General features: G+C 38.2%; 1 long non-coding RNA gene across 1 annotated transcript; it reads right to left on the bottom strand.

Moving 5' to 3' along the window:
• Window positions 1-117: 117 nt before the first annotated feature.
• LOC131152412 (uncharacterized) lies at window positions 118-18,188 on the bottom strand. The gene is made up of 3 exons (XR_009135939.1): window positions 17,044-18,188; window positions 16,250-16,366; window positions 118-345 (listed from the first exon to the last, which is right to left on the bottom strand). It is a non-coding gene; the product is annotated as an uncharacterized LOC131152412 (long non-coding RNA).
• Between the last annotated feature and the right edge of the window lie 1,996 nt (window positions 18,189-20,184).

Genomic DNA, 20,184 nt, shown 5'->3' with positions numbered 1-20,184 from the left:
AATTAAAAAGGGCATGCATCACTTTTTTTTTTTTTTTAAGGGGGGGGGGGGGGAGCACGTGCGAGAGTAACACAAGCAGGCATGTAAAGAAATAAAAAGGTTGTACAAAAGTCGTTATAGTACAAGGGGGTGGAGGTACATTGGTATATATGTAAGGTCCAGGGAAATAATACATACAAAGCTTCCAACTAGAAATGAAAATAAAAGTTGTACAAAGTGAAGTTGTAGTACAAGCAACTCGAGGGTACATCACAGAATAAAAGAAAGGAAAATACAAAAACAAAAATGAAATAACAGGATGCCAAGCTTTCCATTCTCTCGTTGCCACCTAGATCACCAAGCTTCCTGCACACCAAAAGGAATCACTCGCTTAGAAGAAAATTCAACCAAATGGAAATAGAAATTCACGTATGCAAGGAGAGAATGACATGTATAAAGCAAATATTCCCCATTCTGTTAGAAGGGAAAATTGGGGCCAAGAGGCCACCCCAGACTCCTTATAAATAGAGAGTCTCACTAAAGCAAATACACACACACACTGAGAGCACAGAAGCACTCTACAAAATTTGAGAGAAAAGAGAGCAATTGAAAGAAATAAGAAAACAATGCAAGAAATTATAGAATTCAGAGAAAGAAATTAGTAAGAGAGGGGGAGGTTATACCAGTTTAAAGAAGAAGTAGAAGGCAAAGCTCGAAAGATCATTTAGATTCAGACTACCCAAACCAACCAGACAACCCAGACAGAGACCGAAGAAGAAGATCGGAGGAGAGCGAGCCTAAGGGCAAAATTTGATCCCCATTTTCCTAGTTTTGTTCAATTTATCTGGTGTTCGCTTGAGAATGTGAATGCAGGAATGGCTTCCAAAAGGTTTCAGGTTCCCAGTCTCTCAGAGCTCATAACACTCATGAACCCAAACCCAAACTCGGGTTCGGGTCTTTGAACCCAGAATAAACCACCAGACCTGAGCTTGAGCTTGTACCCAACCAATTCATTTTAACCACCCGAATCCAAACCTGATTTCAGACCCATCAAATCAGGACCTAACCTGAACCCCCTAACTTGAACTTGGGCTCGGGTTCAAAGCCTTCTTTTAGAACCCGTATTCCATTTTGAACCCCCCAAGCCCGCATCCCATTTTAAATCAAACCCAATGCCTAAACTAAACCCCAAGCCCACTAGTCTTATTTTATAAAAACCAAAGGCCCACTTCTTTTTGAAAAAAACCACAGGCCCCCACCCGTTTTAAACCTATCACATGCCCAGCGAGTTTTTTCCTATATTATTATTAAAATAAAATAAAATATTAAATAATATTCTATTTGGGAAAAAATTTTCCAATCTAATGCTCACGTAATCTCGCAACTTGGTGCTGCGAGATTTAACACGCATCACAAAACTGGAGCCCTAATCAAGAAAATCTCGCTGCTTCGCCCTGCGAGATTTAAAAAATCACCTAGTATGTTGGTGACGTGTGGCAAAAATCTCATAGGATGGTCCTGCGAGATTTTCCTGGGAAATGGCACGACGCGTGACACGTGGAAAATCTCGCAGGTCCATCTTGTGAGATTTGCTTTGTCTGGTTTTCACCATCCATTTCACTCGCGAAGCTTTTCCAGATGACTATTTGCAAGTGCAATAGGCAGAGAGGACGGCAGAGCAGGTGACCGTTCGTGAGCAGATGACCGTTGGGGAGTCTTGCAGGTGACCGTTCGAACGATCGGGCGAGAAAGTTATCTAAACTCGAAAATGGGGTACGTATTTTTTATTTATCGTAAAGCAAAATTGATTGCTTGAGTTTAATTGGTTTGGTTTTACTGAGTTCGAATTTTTATCATCGAGTTCGATTTGTTTCATTTAAGTTCATAGTTGCATCGGAAAAATCCAAAGGTCAGTTTTTCATTTATTTGCGTTTTTTCATGTTCTGTGTTTCAACAAATGATTAAGACAATTTGTGTAAGCATGATAATGTTTAATTAAATTAGTTCTTATATTGCCAATGTTTAAGCAACAAGCATGATTATGTTTAATTAAATTAGTTATTATATTGCCAATGTTTACTTTGCATGATTTGTGTGCAAGCCCACTATAATATAAATTATTATGACAATTTGTGTAAGCAATCAAAATTTGTATGTACAATTTGTGCAAGCATGATAATGTTTAATTAAATTAGTTCTTATACTATCAATGTTTAAGCAACAAGCATGATTATGAACTTCTTATATTGCCAATGTTTACTTTACATGATTTGTGTGCTAGCCACTATAATATAAATTACTATATGACAATTTGTGTAAGCATTCAAAATTTGTATGTACATATTTAACAAAAATAAAAATTACTTTTAAGTAACCAGAAAATATTTACATATTAATCGTAAATGTAAGTAATAATTTTTACATTATAAACAATTTTAATACTCAATTAATATTATTATGTTTGCAATAATATGTTAGAAAATATTATGTTAGAAATTTGGAATTTACAATTAGAAAATATAAATTTGTCTATTACAAATAATTTGGAATAATCGTAAATGTAAGTAATAATTCTTACATTATAAACAATTTTAATACTCAATTAATATTATTATGTTTGTAATAATATGTTAGAAAATATTATGTTAAAAATTTGGGATAAACAATTAGAAAATACAAAATTTGACTATTATAAATAATTTGGAATAATCGTAAATGTAAGTAATATTTCTTACATTATAAACAATTTGAATACTCAATTAATATTATTATGTTTGTAATAATATGTTAGAAAATATTATGCTAAAAATTTGGAATAAACAATTAGAAAATACAAAATTTGACTATTATAAACAATTTGGAATAATCGTAAATATAAGTAATATTTCTTACATTATAAAAAATTTTAATACTTGATTTTAATATTATTCCAATTTTAATAATTTGGAATAAAACATGATATCCCTTCAAATTATGTTAGAAAATACAAAATTTGACTATTTTAATAACACTAATTACATTTTTCTATGTTTGTAAAAGATATAATATATAATACAAAGTCATACTAAATTTATTGAATTAGAAATACATTGCATCGTCAAAATTAGGGGTTACATACATACAATTAAATGGAGATTTAAATTTACATAACAATAAAAGAAATTATATGGTTATAATAAGAACAATTTTAGATATTTACAAGTTGGATTATCAGTCTAGAAACTAAAGTAGCAAAACTAAGTGCCTACTTCCATTCACGTTTGTAACTATAAACATGGTGATCAAAAGACCCCGCAGCCAAGTTTGTAATGTACAAGTTAGACCCATTAGGTTCAAAAATCCTATTGGCAAATCAGCCATGTCTATCTTTCTTTTGAGGTTCACTCTCTTTCATCTCATCTTGTCTATGATGCAACCATGGTAAAAAATTTTACAGAATTTATAGCAATTTTGAAAAAATTCATTAGTGCAGTTTGAATTTGACAGTTTGGGACATATTTGTACACCTAAAAATCATTTATTTCAAGTGATCTAATAGTCAGATCACTTAAGAGTAAATACTTAATATCTTATGGTGAACAAGATAATTGATATAAGAACTTATAAAAATAAGTAATATTAGGATAGTCACTTTTATTATAAGTAGTAAAAATATACTGTTATTGAGTGAATACATTATTACATTTCAACATGTAATTAATACATTATAATATATAATTATTAAATTATATTAACATTATTAGTTAATAATTTTCAATTAATAATTTTAATTAAAATTTTTACGCATTACTATATTTCAACATATGATTAATGTACAACAAAATAGTATATAATTATAGTATGTTAACATTTTAAATTAATGTTTTCCAATTAACATTTTTATTTATAATTTTTTTTATATTTTAAAACTAGTAAATGATTATGTTAACATTTTAATTGATATTATAACTTATAAAGGCAATGCATAGGCAATTAACACGTATCACTTATAAGTACAATTTTGTTTTGCATAGGTCTTTTTTCTTTTCCGAACGTGAATCTAAATGGCAACAAGCTCAAGCAATGCTCTGATGATGGTATTGTTGTATGTAGAGGAGAACATTATAACCGGAGACGCTGGTGTTAGTTATAGTAGTCTGCCAGTTCGACCTATAATTGGTCATAGGTGTAAATTACATAAATTATATACGAAGATATACAAATATTTGCATATTGATCCAGATCAATATGCATTGCTGGTGATTACGGTCATCCATGAGGTTGTTCCCGTAACTGACGATTACGGTTTGCGCATTGTGTTGGATGCACAGCCTAAGTGCTACATATTTAACTGTGCAGTTATATGTCGAAATCATTCCTCACATGAGTATCGTCGCGAATAGGCAGACGAAAACGTATGCCGAGCATGTGGTTGAAGCAAAAGAAGACACCCAACAAGCACGTTCTTGTGATATGACTGCGAATGAAGGTATTGAACCATACACGAGTGCGGATGTTGGTGGAATGCCTGTTGTGGATTTGAACGAATGTCTAGGATCGTCGTTCGAGTCGCAGACGTACGAAAAACCTATTCTTGGCATGGATGATCATGGTGTTTATGAAGAACTTCCAACAGAACGTCATGGCGAACGTGTTAAACGAGAGAATGAACATCACGAATGATGTTAATTTACAAGATGACACGTACGAGCAATAAACTGGTGAAAGTACGAACAAGTTCCCCAATGATGTTGACACACCCCCCCTCCCGATGAAACGAATGATGCCACGTAATACGTCCAATTCATGGCGAACCTCCTATGTACGATGTAATTGACGTAGATGCTGCAAATTTGTCACGTGATGAGGAGTTTCTTATACAGGTAACTCGTTGGGATGAATCGTCTGAGGTGAGTAAGGGGATGCTATCAGGTCGAAAGATCAGTTGATAGCGTCCGTCCGAATATACCACGCTTGAACGCACCATGACTTCCACGACGTGCAGTATACCCCATTATTATGGGTTATTAGGTGTAAAAACTCTTATTGCGGTTGAAGAGTGCGTACAATGTATCGGACGAAAAACTGATTATTCGAAATCACTCAATATGGTGATCTGTACACATGTTTGAATGAACTTCTCTCGCAGGACCATAACCAAATCATGTCATCCCTCATTGGTAGAGAGATCGTGAATATGATTAGAGATTATGCGTCAACATCAATCGCTACATTGAAAGAGTTCATAGATCGTCGTTTCGGCTATTCAATCTCATATAAGAAGGTCTAGTTGGGCAAACAGAAGGCAATTGCCCAAGTATTCGGCGATTGGGAGATATCTTATCAAACTTTGCCTACGTGGATGGAAGCGATGTGCGCGTACAATCCTAGTATTATTGTAAAGTAGAGGTGGACTTCTCTTCCAAGTAACGAGCACACCGCAACATTTATATCTGTATTTTGGACATTCGCAACATCTATTCAGGGTTTTCGTCACTGCCTTCCTGTTACATGTGTGGATGGGACACACTTGTAGGTAAGTACAAAGGTAAACTCCTAATTGCAACATGCCCGGATGCGAATAGGCAAATATTTTTCCTTACATTTGCTATTGTTCAAGAGGAAAGTCTTGACACATGGAATTGATTTCTGTGTTATCTTCATACAATTATTGATAGGGATGACATTTGCCTCGTATCAGATCGGCATGTAGGAATTCTCGCTGCAGTGCGTGCAGCGCAATCTCGATTGACAACCACCACGTGCCCACCATCGATTCTACCTTCGACACGTAGTCAGCAACTTTAGCACGAAAGTGCACAATGTCAATCTTAAGCGTATGGTTGAGCGAGCGAGAAGGGAGCATCAGGTAAGAAAATTAAACATATAGATGGAAAGGATATTCGATGAGGGTAGAGAACCTAGAAAGTCGTTTTTTGATCAGATCCCACCTCTTATGTGAATTCAGTGCCACGACAGTGGTAGAAGGTATGGGAACATAACCACTAACTTCGTGAACTTTTTTAACATCTTGAAAGGCACTCGTAGCCTCCCAGTCACGGCCCTTGTGCAACTAACATTTTATCACGTTGCACATTATTTTAACAGCTGACGAAAGGCTGCTCATAACACAATATCGGGAGAAAATGCATACATTCAACCGATCTAGGGGTACTTTTAGCATCACGACCGCGCAATTGGGACCCCATAAAGAAAACAATGTCCAAACTTTGAACATTTAGGACAGGCACGAATGCTCATATGGGAAGTGGCAAGCGTTACACTTTTCATGCTCCCACCTTCTCGCTGCATGTGCAGAGACACAACTGAATGCTATGCAGTACGTTGAGTCATGTTGGAGCACTGCCAAACACTATGCAACATGCTGCGAATTTTCATTCGATTATGCACGAGGCGTACTAGCCAGCATCTTCGTTGTCGACTATACAGGCAAATCCTGCATATGCTAGACATAAAAGTCGTCCTAAGAGTTTCTGTATAAACAATGAGATGGACGACGCAAGGGAATGTAAGAAAGAAGCATGTGCAGCATATGTCATCAATAAAGACATAACCGCACAAGGTGTCCGACTGGACCGTCGCATTGACTTCGTAGGCAATTTGGAACTCTTTAGTACACTTCTTTTGTATATATTTATTGTAATGTGATAGTGCATTTTGCAAGATTAATCCAGGGCCATCTGATCCAAGCGTCTTGATGATGGGCGATGATCACCGAGCTAGCCGAGCGTAGGCTAATGGGCACGCCAACCCCTTGTTCTGCCGAGGGGCCACGTAGTTTGCGAAGCGCTGGTTGGAGGCAGACGATCGCATCATCCATCCGATACGCAATGTAGAATTTTATGATATTTATCGGATTGCCCATATCCAGCTGGATTGGCATCTCATCACAACTTTGGTAAAGCGATAGAGACCCGAGACGCAAATGTTCCACCTACCTCATGGGGAGGCAATCGTCACACTCCAAGACGTCACCACTTTGTTTGGACTGCCGATTAATGGGCGACCCATCACTGGTCATACTGTCGAGCCAGTAGAGGGACCTACAAACCATCGAGGACGACTCGCCCTGCATACTTTGTGCGAGCGTTTGTTAGGAGTCGTGCCACCTGACAGCAAGTTGGTTAGTGCACGCATCCGTATGCAATTCCTCGAGGGGGATGTGTTTCGTCAGCTCCCAGTAAATGCAGATGCACAGACTATAGCATGTCACGCACGAGCCCACTTATTGTGTTTGATCTGTGGGGTGATATTTTGTGACGTTTCAAACAACTATGCACATTTGATGTTCCTTCCACTCCTTGCGAACTTGGGAATGTGTCGCTCGTACAGTTAGGTGTCCACTACTTTGGCGTGGTTATACAGGAAGATGTGTCGCGTCGCTCACCACTCGAAGACACAGATTGCTGGTCCACCTGACCTACTACAGGTTTGGGCTTGGGTGAGATTTTTGTCCTTGACTCTTACGCGACGAGGTTTCCTGCAGATTCAGAGGGGCCAGGACGGTCGTCCGGTTGACTCCCACTCGCACACCGATTAGTATTAACATTATTTATCCCTCCTCATTCACTTTATAAGTACTACAAATACTAATTCGTAGTACTTACTAGTCATTACATTCAAAAACTTACGTTTCATCTTATACAGATGGAGGGACGACTTAAGAGCACCGATGGTTGCACTACACACATTACCCTGGTACAAGTTCGAGTTGAACATACACCGCGAGCATCAGGTATAATCCAATTAAAGTATAGCACATAGTATACTTTTTCTTTCTTTCAATTATGTATAGTTCGCTAAACTTTTGTTTACGTTTAAGTGCAGTTCCTATGAAGCTCCTACACGGCTGAGATTCTAGCCGACCTGCCTCCTAACTATGCAGTCAAGGGTTACTTATGGGTAATCCGAGTGCCACTTATATGTTTTCATATTATCGAGTGGTGTCTCCCCGACCGAGTCATGCAGCAGTCCCAGTATCGACAGGGCATTTCCAATCATTTTCTGTAGTCGGGGGTAGATATAGTTGGGAATAACCTCCACGGTATTGATGGACACAGTCGAAGAGTCACAAACTAGGCAACTACACACGCGATATTCGTTACTGCATGGGAATATTGGCGAGACTACATCGTACTAGGAGTGGCGGAGGACGATCTGATGCGTCCAGGTGACCCATACTTCACTAGGTATAGGTTCATCACACACCACTTCATCAATAGAACCGCTATTGTATAATTGAGCCTCATAAGAAAACTTTAACCTACAATTCCTTTTGTTATGTATTCGTTACAATTTGCATGGGTTAATCAAATATTTCCATATCCTACAGGTTGACATAATATATGAGGCAAATCAGATCTCGTTAGATCCTACTATCAACCAATTGATTAGTGTTGCATTGGACCTTGTCCCCGAAAACGATCGACAGATCCCAACTGCTCGACTTGATGTACCAGCACGAGAAGGTTGACCAGTTCTAGTACGAGAAGGACGACCTATCTCCTCTACTCATCCAGTGACTCTCATCTCTTTGCCTCCTGTTGTACAGGCGGAATATGCGTTCGGGCCATCAGCATCGTATGTACCTTCCACTGCAGCTGATATTGCGAGTCCATCCAGCAGACCGGCAGACGCCCCATCTGACTCTACTGCCACCCCATCGATGTCATTTTTATTGGACGATATTTTCGATTGGGAGGAGGTCGATGCACCCACTATGTTGTCTCATTCTCGTCCAAAAACATCATATCAGTTCTCACTACGTGCGCTTCGCATGGATGATGATTACGCAGTATCTCTTGGTGGACATGATCCACATCCACGACGGGACAGGACACCTAATGCAGATGACTAGCTGGGAGAGAGCAGACGCAGACGACAGCCACCACGACTTCGAAGACGACCTCGCTGCGGCACCGAGTAGTTTAGCATTATTTTCATTTCATTTCATTTCATTTGTATGTATATCATTGATTATTTTTATTTTCTTTGTATAATATTAATTATTTTTATTTCATTTGTATATCATTGATTATTTTCATTTCACTTGTATAACATTTGATTATTTTTATTTCATTTGTATAGTCATGTGTCTTGTGCACAAATCATACTCTTGAATTTGGTCTTTGAGTTTATTTATTTATTTAATCTGTTTGCTTAGTTGTTTGTTTTTGTGTGACTAATTTTTATTTTGGTCCAATAAAAAAATTTGTTTGGCAGGATATTTAACTTACCAACTACCGTACAAATTAATGGATATGAAATAAAAATAATCAATAATATATATACAAATGAAATGAAATGAAAATAATGTTAAACTACTCGGTGCAGCAGCGAAATCATCTCCGAGGTCGTGGTGGCTTCCGTCTGCGTCTGCCCTCTCTCTGCTAGTCATCTGCATCAGGTGTCTTATCCCGTCATGGATGTGGATCATCTCCGCCAAGAGGTACTACGTAATGATCATCCATGTGAAGCGCACGCGGTGAGAACTAATACGAGGTCTCTGGGCAAGAACGAGGCGGCATAACTAGTGCATCGACCTCCTCCCCATCAAAAATGTTGTCCAATAAAAATGACATCGATGAGGTGACAGCAGATTCAGATGGGGCGTCAGCCAATCTAATGGATAGTCCCATAATATCAGCTGCAGTGGAAGGCGCATACGATGCTGACACACTGAAAACGTACTCCACCTATACAACCGGAGGCAAATAAATGGGACTCACTAAACAAATAGAGGAGGCATGTCATCCTCCTCGTACTGGAGCTGGTCGACCTCCTCGTGCTGGTACATCAGGTTGAGCAGCTGGAATCCGTCGACCATCCTCATGGACAAGATCCAATGCAACACTCATCAATCGATGGATAGCAAGATCAGGCGAGATCTAATTTGCCTCATATATTATGTCAGCCCGCATGATATGAAAATATTTGATAAACTCATGCAAATCGTAATGTATACATAACAAAAAGAATTGTGAGTTAAAGTCTTCTTACGAAGCTCAAATATACAGTAGCGCTCCTATCGACGAAGCGGCGTGTGATGGACTTATACCAAGTGAAGTATAGGCCATAGGTCATCCAGACACATCGGACTATCCTCAGCCACTTCTAGAACAATGTAATCTCGTTGATGCTCCCACGCAGTAACAAATATCGCGTGTAGTCGCCCAGTCTGCAACCCCTCGACCGTGCCCATCAATGCTATGGAAGTCATCCCCAACTATATCTACCCCAACATCAAAAAGCGATCAGGAATGCCCTGTCGATACCCGAACTGCTACATGACTCAGTCGGGGAGATACCACTCGATAATATGAAAACATATGAGTGGCACTCGGGCTACCAATAGGTCACTCCCGACTGCATAGTTAGGAGGCAGATCGATTAGAATATTAGTCGTGTAGGACTCCCATAGGAACTGCACTTAAACATAAACAAAAGTCAAACAAACTATGCATAATTGAAAAAAAGAAAGAGAATATTATGTGATATACTTTAATTAGATTATATCTCATGCTCCTGGTGCATGTCCAATCGAACATGAATCGGGGCAATGTGTATAGCGCAACCGCCAGTGCCCTCAAGTCGTCCCTCCATCTGTATAAGATGAAACGTAAGTTTCTAAATGTAACAACTAGTCAGTACTACGAATTAGTATTCGTACTACTTATAGAGTGAATAAGGAGGGATAAATAATGTTAGTACTAACCGGCATGCAAGTGGGAGTAGGTCAACCGAACGATCGTCCTAACCCCTTTGAATCTGCAGGAAACCTCGTCGCATAAGAGCCAAGGACGGAAATCTCTCTCAAGCCCAATATTGTAGTAGGCGAAGTGGACCAACAATCTGTGTCTTCGAGTGGTAAGCGGCGCGACACGTCTTCCTGTATAGCCACGCCAAAGTAACGGACCCATAACTGTACAAGCGACACGCTCCCAAGTTCGCAAGAAGTGGAAAGAACATCAAATGTGCATAGTTGCCTAAAATGTCACAAAATATCACTCCACAGATCAAACACAACAAGTGGGCTCGTGCGTGGCATGCTATAGCATGTGCATCTGCATCTGTCGGGAGCTGACGAAACACATCCCCCTCGAGGAACCACATACGGATGTGTGCACCAACCAACTCGTTGTCAGGTGGCACAACTCCTAACAAACGCTTGCACAGAGTACGTAGGGCGAGTCGTCCCCAACGATCTGTAGGTCCCTCTACTAGCCCGGCAGTACGACCAGTGACGGGTCGCCTATCAATCGGCAACCCAAACAAAACGGCGACGTCTTGGAGTGTAACGATCGCCTCCCCATGAGGTAGGTGGAACATGTGCATTTCGGGTCTCCATCGCTCCACCAAAGCTGTGACGAGATGTCAATCCAACTGGATATGGACAATCCAATAAATACCATAAAATTCTGCATCCCGTATCAGGCGGACGATGCGATCGTCTACCTCTAACCAACGCTCCGCAAATTGCATGCCCCCTCGGCATGACAAAGGGTCGGCGTGCCCATCAGCCCATGCTCGACTGGCTCGGTGATCATCGCCCATCGTCAAGACGCTTGGATTAAATAGCCCTAGATCAATCTTACAAAATGCACTATCACATTACAATAAATATATACAAAAGAAGAAATGTACTAAGAGTCCCAAACTGCCTACGAAGTCAATACGACAATCCAGCTGCATCCCCGAGATGGATCCTTCTCGGACACCTTGAGCGATTATGTCTTTCTTAATGACATATGCTGCATGTGCTCCTCTTCCTACCTTCTCTTGTGTTCATCTCATTGTATATACGGAAGCTTCTAGGACAACCTTCATATCGAGCATATGCAAGATTTGTCTATATAGTCAGCAATGAGGATGCTGGCCAGTATGCCTCGTGCATAATCAGATGAAAATCCACAACATGTCGCATAGTGTTCGGCAGTGCTCCAACATAACTCAACGTATTGCATAGCATTCAATCGTGTCTCTACACATGCAGCGAGAAGATGGGAGCATGAAAAGTATAACATTTGTCACTTCCCACATGAGCATTCATGCCTATCCTGAATGCTCAAAGTTTGGACGTTATTTCCTTTTGGGGTCTTAACTGCGCGGTCATGATACTAAAAGTACCCCCTAGACCGGTTAAACGTCGTAACTCAACGTTCGATCACCTTCAACTTCCTTATTTCCATTGCTAGCAATATATAAGGAGTGAATGCATTTTCCCCCGATATTGCATTATGAACAGCCTCCCGTTGGCTGTTGAAAACATGTGCAACGCGATAAAATGTCAGTTGCACATAGGCCGTGATGTGAAGCTACGAGCACCCTTCAAGACGATGTTGAAACATTCCACGAAGTTAGTGATCATGTTCTCATACCTTCTACCACCGTCGTGACACTAAGTCCACATATGAGGAGAGATCTAATCAAAAAACGACTTCACGGGTTCTCCACCCTCATCGAATATTCTTTCCATCCACATGTTAAATTTTCTTACCCAATATTCCATTCCCACTCCTCAGTCATACACTTATTGACACTGTGCACTTTTGTGCTAAAAGTGCTGACCTCGTGTCGAAGGCAGAATTGGTAGTGGGCACATGGTGGTTACCAATCGGGATTATGCTGCACTGCAGCGATAATTCCTACATGTCGATCTGATATGAGGCAAATGTCATCCCTATCATTAATTGTACAAAGATAACACAGAAATCAATTCCATGTGTCAAGACTTTCCTCTTGAACAATAGCAAATGCAAAGGAAAATATTTGCCTATTCGCATCCGGGCACGTCACAATTAGGAGTTTACTCTTATACTTATCGAACAAATGTGTCTCATCCACACATATAACAGAACAACAGTGACGAAAACCCTGAATAGATGCTGCGAACACCCAAAATACAGAAATATTGCAGTGTGCTTGCTACCTGGAAGAGAAGTCCACCTCCACTTTACAACAATGTAAGGATTGTACGCGCACATCGCTTCCATCCACTTAGGCAAAGTTTAATATCTCTTAATCGCCAAATACTTGGGCAATTGCCTTCTGTTTGCTCAATCAAACCTTCTTATACAAGATCAAATAACCGAAATGACGATCTATGAACTTTCAATGTAGCGATTAATGTCGATACATCACCCCTGATCATATTCACGATCTTCCAAACAATGAGGGAGGACTTGATTTGGTTATGGTCCTATGAGAGAAGTTTGTTCAAACACGTTTGTGAACCACCATATTGGGTGATTTTGAATAATCAGTGTTTCATCCGATACATTACATGCACTCTCCAACCGCAATCAGAATTCTTACACCTAACAACCCATAATAGTGGGGTAGACTACACGACGTGGAAATCATGGTGCGTTCGAACATGGTATATTCGCACGACCGCTATCAACTGATTTTTCGACCCGAATAGCATTTCCTTATTCAGCTCAGACGATTCATCTCAACGAGTTACCCATATAGGAAGTTCCTCATCATATAACAAATTTGCAGCATCTACGTCAATTACATCATACATAGGAGGTTCTTCCATGAACTGGACGTACGTGACATCATTCGTTTCACGGGGGGTGGGTCGACATCATCGGGGAACTTGTTCGTCCCTTTACTAGTTTCCTACTCGTACGTGTCATCTTGTAAATTAACATCATTCGTGATATTCATCCCCTCGTCTAACACGTTCACAATGGTGAACAACGATCCTGGACATTCTTTTGGAAATTCTTCGCAAACACCATGATCATCCGTGCCAAGAGTAAATTTTTCGTACGTCTACAACTCGAACGATGATCTCGAACATCCGTTCAAATCCACAACAGGCATCCCACCAACATCCGCACTTGTGTATGGTTCAATACCATGATCCGCAGTCATATCATAAGGACGTTTCTGTTGGGTGTCTTCTTCTGCTTCAACCACATGCTCAGCATACGTTCCCGTCTGCCTATCCGCGACGACACCCATGTGAGAAATGGTTTCAACATATAACTGCACAATTAAATATGTAGTACCTACGCAGTGTGCATCCAACATAATGCGCAAACCGTAATCGTCAGTTACGCGAACAGCCTCATGGATGACTATATCATTATACCCTCGCATAGGGTATTTTACGGATTCCTGTAATGCATATTGATCTGGATTAATATGCAAATATTTGTATATTTTTGTATACAATTTATGTAATTTACACCTATGGCCAATTCGAAGGGTCGAACTAGCGGACTACTATAATTAGCATCAGCGCCTCTGGTTATAATGTTCCCCATACATACAACAATACCATCACCAGAGCACTGCTTAAGCTTCCTACCATATAGATTCGCGCGCTCAAAAAAGAAACAAGACATACGCAAAAGAAAATTGTATGTATAAGTTATATATATTAATTGTCTATGCATTGTCTCTATAATTTATAATATCAATTAAAATGTTAACATAATAATCATTTACTAGTTCTTAAATATAAAATTTAAAAAATTATAAATAAAAATATTAATTAGAAAGCATTAATTTAAAATGTTAACATACTATAATTATATACTATTTTGTTGTACATTAATCATATGTTGAAATATAGTAATGTGTAAAAATTTTAATTAAAAATATTAATTAAAAATTATTAACTAATAATGTTATTATAATTTAATAATTATATATTACAATATATTAATTACATGTTCAAATATAATAATGTATTCACTCAATAACAACATATTTTTACTACTTATAATAAAACTAACTATTCTAATACTACTTATTTTTATAAATACTTATATCAATTATCTTGTTCACTATAAGATATTAAGTATTTATTTTTAAGTGATCTAAGTATTAGATCACTTGAAATAGATGATTTTTAGGTACACAAATATGTCTCAAACTGTCAAATTCAAACTGCACTAATAAATGCTTTCAAAATAGCTATAAATTTTGTAAAAAGTTTTACCATAGCAGTATCATGGACAAAGTGAGTGAACCTCAAAAGAAAGATGGATATAACTGATTTGCCAATATGATTTTTGAACCTAATGGGTCTAATTTGTACATTACAAACTTGGCTGCAGGGTCTTTTAATCACCATGTTTATAATTACAAACATGAATGGAGGTATGTACCTAATTTTGCTACTTTAGTTTTCAGAATATTAATCCAATTCGTAAATATCTGAAATTGTTCGTATTATAGTCATATAATTTCTCTTACTGCTATGCAAATTTAAATCTTCATTTAATTATATGACTATAACCCCTAATTTAGACGATGCAATGTATTTCTAATTCAATAAATTTAATATGACTTTGTATTATATATCATATCTTTTATAAACATAGAAAAATGTAATTAGCGCTATTAAAATAGTCAAATTTTGTATTTTCTAACAAAATTTGAAGGGATATCGTGTTTTATTCCAAATTATTAAAACTAGAATAATATTAAAATTGAGTATTAAAATTATTTATAATGTAAGAAATATTACTTACATTTACGATTATTCCAAATTATTTATAATAGTCAAAGTTTGTATTTTCTAATTATTTATTCCAAATTTCTAACATAATATTTTCTAACATATTATTACAAACATAATAATATTAATTGAGTATTAAAATTATTTATAATGTAAGAAATATTACTTACATTTAGGATTTTTCCAAATTGTTTATAATAGTCTAATTTTGCATTTTCTAATTGTTTAATCCAAATTTCTAACATAATATTTTCTAACATATTATTACAAACATAATAATATTAATTGAGTATTAAAATTGTTTATAATATAAGAATTATTAGTTACATTTATTTTTAACATGTAAATATTTTCTGACTACTTAAAAGTAATTTTTATTTTTATTAAATATGTACATACAAATTTTGAATGCTTACATAAATTATCGTATAATAATTTATATTATAGTGGCTAACACACAAATCATGCAAAGTAAACATTAGCAATATAAGAACTAATTTAATTAAACATAATCATGCTTGTTACTTAAACATTCTCAATATAAGAAGTAGTTTAATTAAATATTATCATGCTTACACAAATTGTCTTAATCATTTGTTGAAACACAGAAGATGAAAAAAAAATGAAAAAGCACAAATAAATGAAAACCGAATTTCAAATTTTCCAAATGCAGCTATGAACCCAAATGAAACAAATCGAACTCGATGATAAAAATTTGAACTCAATAAAACCAAACCAATCAAACTCAAGGAAATCGATTTTGCTTTACGGTAAATAAAAAATACGTACCCCATTTTCGAGTTTAAATAACTTTCTCGCTTGACCGTTCGAACGATCACCTGCAAGACTCCCAAACAGTCACCTGCTCTACCGTCCTCTCTGTCTACTGTGCTTGCAAACGATCATCTACAAAAAATTCGTGAGTGAAATGGATGGTGAAAATCAGACGAAGCAAATTTCGTAGAATGGACCTGTGAGATTTTCCATGTATCACACGCCGAGACATTTCCCAGGAAAATCTCACAGGACCATCCTGCGAGAATTCTGGAGTGCATAACCAGTATATTGGGTGGCTTTTTAAATCTCGCAGGGTGATACTGTAAGATTTTCTTTGACCATGGTTCCAATTTTGTGACACGTGTTAAATCTTGCAGCGAGATTACGTGAGCAATAGATTAGGAAATTTTTTTTCAAATAAAGTATTATTTAATATTTTATTTTATTTTATTTTAATAATAAAACAGGAAAAAACTCTCATTTTGAAACCCCACTCCTGCCAATTCCCAGATTTTAAAACTAGCCCATTTTTTTAAAAAATAAAACCAAACCCATTAAATAACCAGCCCACGTGCACAGTACCACCGAGCCTAACCCGGGCGAAACCGAGTCTCACGGCTCGCTGGGTTGACTCTTACAAGTCAACCCGGTGCTCACTCTCCTAGGATGGGACGAGTTTAACTCGTCTACAGCCTCTGGCCTGCCCTCAAGCTCAACATCAACAACACAAACAAAATAAGAAACAAAACAAAACAAAAAAACTTATCCGAATCTGAAGGGACACCCTGAGATCTACGACCACTCACTCCACCATCATCTCCGCATTGCCACCATATTCACGGCCAACCCCTTGCTCAGCTCTTTCCGACTCTCCATACTCTTTTCCGTCTCCATTGCCCACACCTCTCTCACGGTCATCACACCAGCAGCCGGCAAGAGCAACAGTCGAGGAAGTACACACACAACACAGCAAGAAGCAGTTGCAGCAGTCCCTCTCAACCCCGCTTCAGCTTCTCGGCTCTCTCACAGTAACCAACCTCCATACGTAGCCGCGGCAGAGTGTCACCATTCCAGCCCTACATCGCCGTTGTTCACCTTCACCCAACATCACTAGTCACCCGCAAGGCCGCAACGCTCCACTCCCCAAAGACGAAGTCGCCTCCATCGACGACGACTCAAGAAATCTTTCGCGAGTTCCATTTGTTGCCAGCACTGCCCCTTCGAGTCTCGACAGCTTGAATCTCACGCACAACACTGTTCACATACGGCCAAACACTCTCACGCACAAATCAATCTCACGCACAACCCTGTTCACAAGAAAGTGCCCGTGCTGGTTCACAGCGGTAGACCCATCTGCGAGTGCCTCGTCATCCTCGAGTACATTGACGAGCTCTGGAACCACTCCCCCAAGATCTTGCCAGAGGACTCTCATGAGTGAGCCAAAGTCCGGTTCTGGGCTATGTTCTCCGATGAGAAGATCATGCCCACTCTGTATCCGATCTTGAAGAGCAGTTGCAAAAAGCAAGAGAAGGCCGTAGAGGGCTACTCGGAGCTGGTGAAGGTGTTTGAGGAAGGAATCAAAAGGGATTTTCCGGCGGGATAGCCGTTCATGAGGGGAGAGGCGCCGCCGGGGTATCTGGACATTGCGGTGGCGGCAGGTAGCTTCACTGCCGAGCAGGGGTTGTTCGACGCTGCCAACGAAGAAGAGAAGGAGAGAGGGGGTGCTGCGGGAATGGAAGAGTCAAAGTGGGAAAGAAACAAGAAAAGGGAGTTTTGTTCCTCCTCCACACATGCAGAGGGAGGCGTGTCACCTCCTGAGTCGTTCGATTCTGGGGACGATCAAGATCCCACCATCTCCACCATCCTTAACCCTTTTGTTCACCCACTCACAAGGCGACATGTGGCAAAGTTGATCTTGACCAGACCTTAAGAAAGTTGACCCCGATTTTCCTCTCAACTGGTTTGGATCTATTGAACCGGCCGTAGACCAATTTCTGTTTACATTTAGTTATTTTTAAATTGAAAATCCGCACAAAAAAATAAAAAATTCAGAAAAAGGCACCAAAAGTATTTTGGAAGTTTTAAAATGTTTTCAATATGAAAAACCTCAAGAAATACAATAAAAATTCAGAAAATTTACAAAACTCTCAAAAATGATTTTGGAAACCAAAATTTTGTTTATGCACTTTAAAAATTTAGAAAAAGGTCCACAATAATATTTTCAAGGATTAAAAATTATTTTTGAACTTAGGAAAATCACAAAAATTCAAAAAAATCCAGGAGAAAATTCCACAAGCATTTTTTTTTACACGATTTCTTATTATTTTTGCTTAATTGTATTTTTGTTATTTAAACAAAAATATCAAAAATATCAAAAAGATAGAGAAAAGTCAGGAAAAATATTTTAGAATTTGAAAACCATTTTTGGCATCCTCTTCCATCCAAATAAATCCCAAAACCTCTCGAAATAGTATTTTTCCTTAGAAAATTATATAAAAATTTCAAACCCCGGAGCGTATTTCGTATCGTATTTTTTGTATTTTCTTATCCCGATGATTGCAAAGGGAGGCATTAAACTCTTTAGAGTACGATATGCCTCTATTCTAAGGGAATACTATATAGTATTTTTACTTCTTTACAAATTTTGAAAGGGAATAAATTTTTAAGGCTTGCGAAATTTATTTTGGGATATTTTTTTATTAATTAGGTACCGTTCGTAAGAACGGGCGTGTAGGGGGTGCTAATATCTTCCCCTCGCATAACCGAACTCCTAAGCCCGACTCTGATAACGCAGACCGATTCTACCCTTAATTGGGTAGTAATCAAGTATTTTAACCATACTAAAAGGTTAATAACGACTCCATTACATTATGTTTTCCACGAAAATCACATTTTCAAAACCCACTTCACTTCATCATCATTTTCAAAATCCACCTTTTCCAGTTCGCGTACCCTAGGGCAACACACATTCTAGTGTTTTCCTCCTCGCGCAGGAGAACATCGCGACAATATATATATATATGAGTATAGTTTTACATGATTTTGCTATGGAAGAAAAGTTAAATAATGGATGCGTTTTTACTACAGTAAAACTCATGTTGCCACACACTAATAATAATTTGTTCTGTTTTACTGAAATGTGTCTCACTCCTATAATTTCTATCATTTTAGGAAATCACAGAAATTAGGCCTAGAGTTCTCCTAGGCAGGGGTAGATAGTGTTTTGTTCAGGGTAAGAAATTGTGAGACACATTGATGTATTATGGTTGTTTGGGGATTCGTGTATGTATTTTGGGTGACAGTAGAACTCTGGTAATGTATTTAGAATTTATATGTTTACGCTCCGCTGTGTTGTGTAAAATGAGTTTATGGATGGGTGTACCTAGTACCCTCTTCGGGTATCAAGTTATGTTTTGGTATCTGAGCACATTTATAGGAGATTTTCACAAGGTGTCACAGTTTGGTATCAGACCCTAGGTTGTTAGGTTCTGTAGACTTTAATGGGCAGCTAATAGTAATACCAGAGTATAGGAATGGATCTTGATGAGGATAGTAAATAGGTAGATTTGGAGTTTAGCAAGTCATTATTGGAAGTTAAGATAGAATCTTGGGTTTTGGTTTTGCAGCCTAGAGGCAGGAATCCATTGACGGTCTTTTGTGGTTTTCCTCGGATGACAATTTCAAGAAAATTATGGCAAACCATTGACGGTTTTTTTTATTTCAGTGCAAAGAGACTAGAACTTGAGATGTTAGTGAGTTGGATAGGTCGAATTTTTTTTGGATTAGAGGTTTGGTCCTTGAGATGGCTAAGTGTATGTAAGAAAAAGGATTAGTGAAGAATTTCTAGGCCAAACCATCAACGGTTTTATGTGGCAAGTACAAATCGTTGACTATTTCCTTAAAACAGCCTCTCAGGATCTCAAGTTTTCCATCGACGGTTTCAGAGG

The sequence above is a fragment of the Malania oleifera genome, chromosome 3 (genome assembly GCF_029873635.1).
Source record: "Malania oleifera isolate guangnan ecotype guangnan chromosome 3, ASM2987363v1, whole genome shotgun sequence".
Taxonomy (NCBI): Eukaryota; Viridiplantae; Streptophyta; class Magnoliopsida; order Santalales; family Ximeniaceae; genus Malania; species Malania oleifera.
This window is presented reverse-complemented; position numbering and strand designations above follow the sequence as displayed.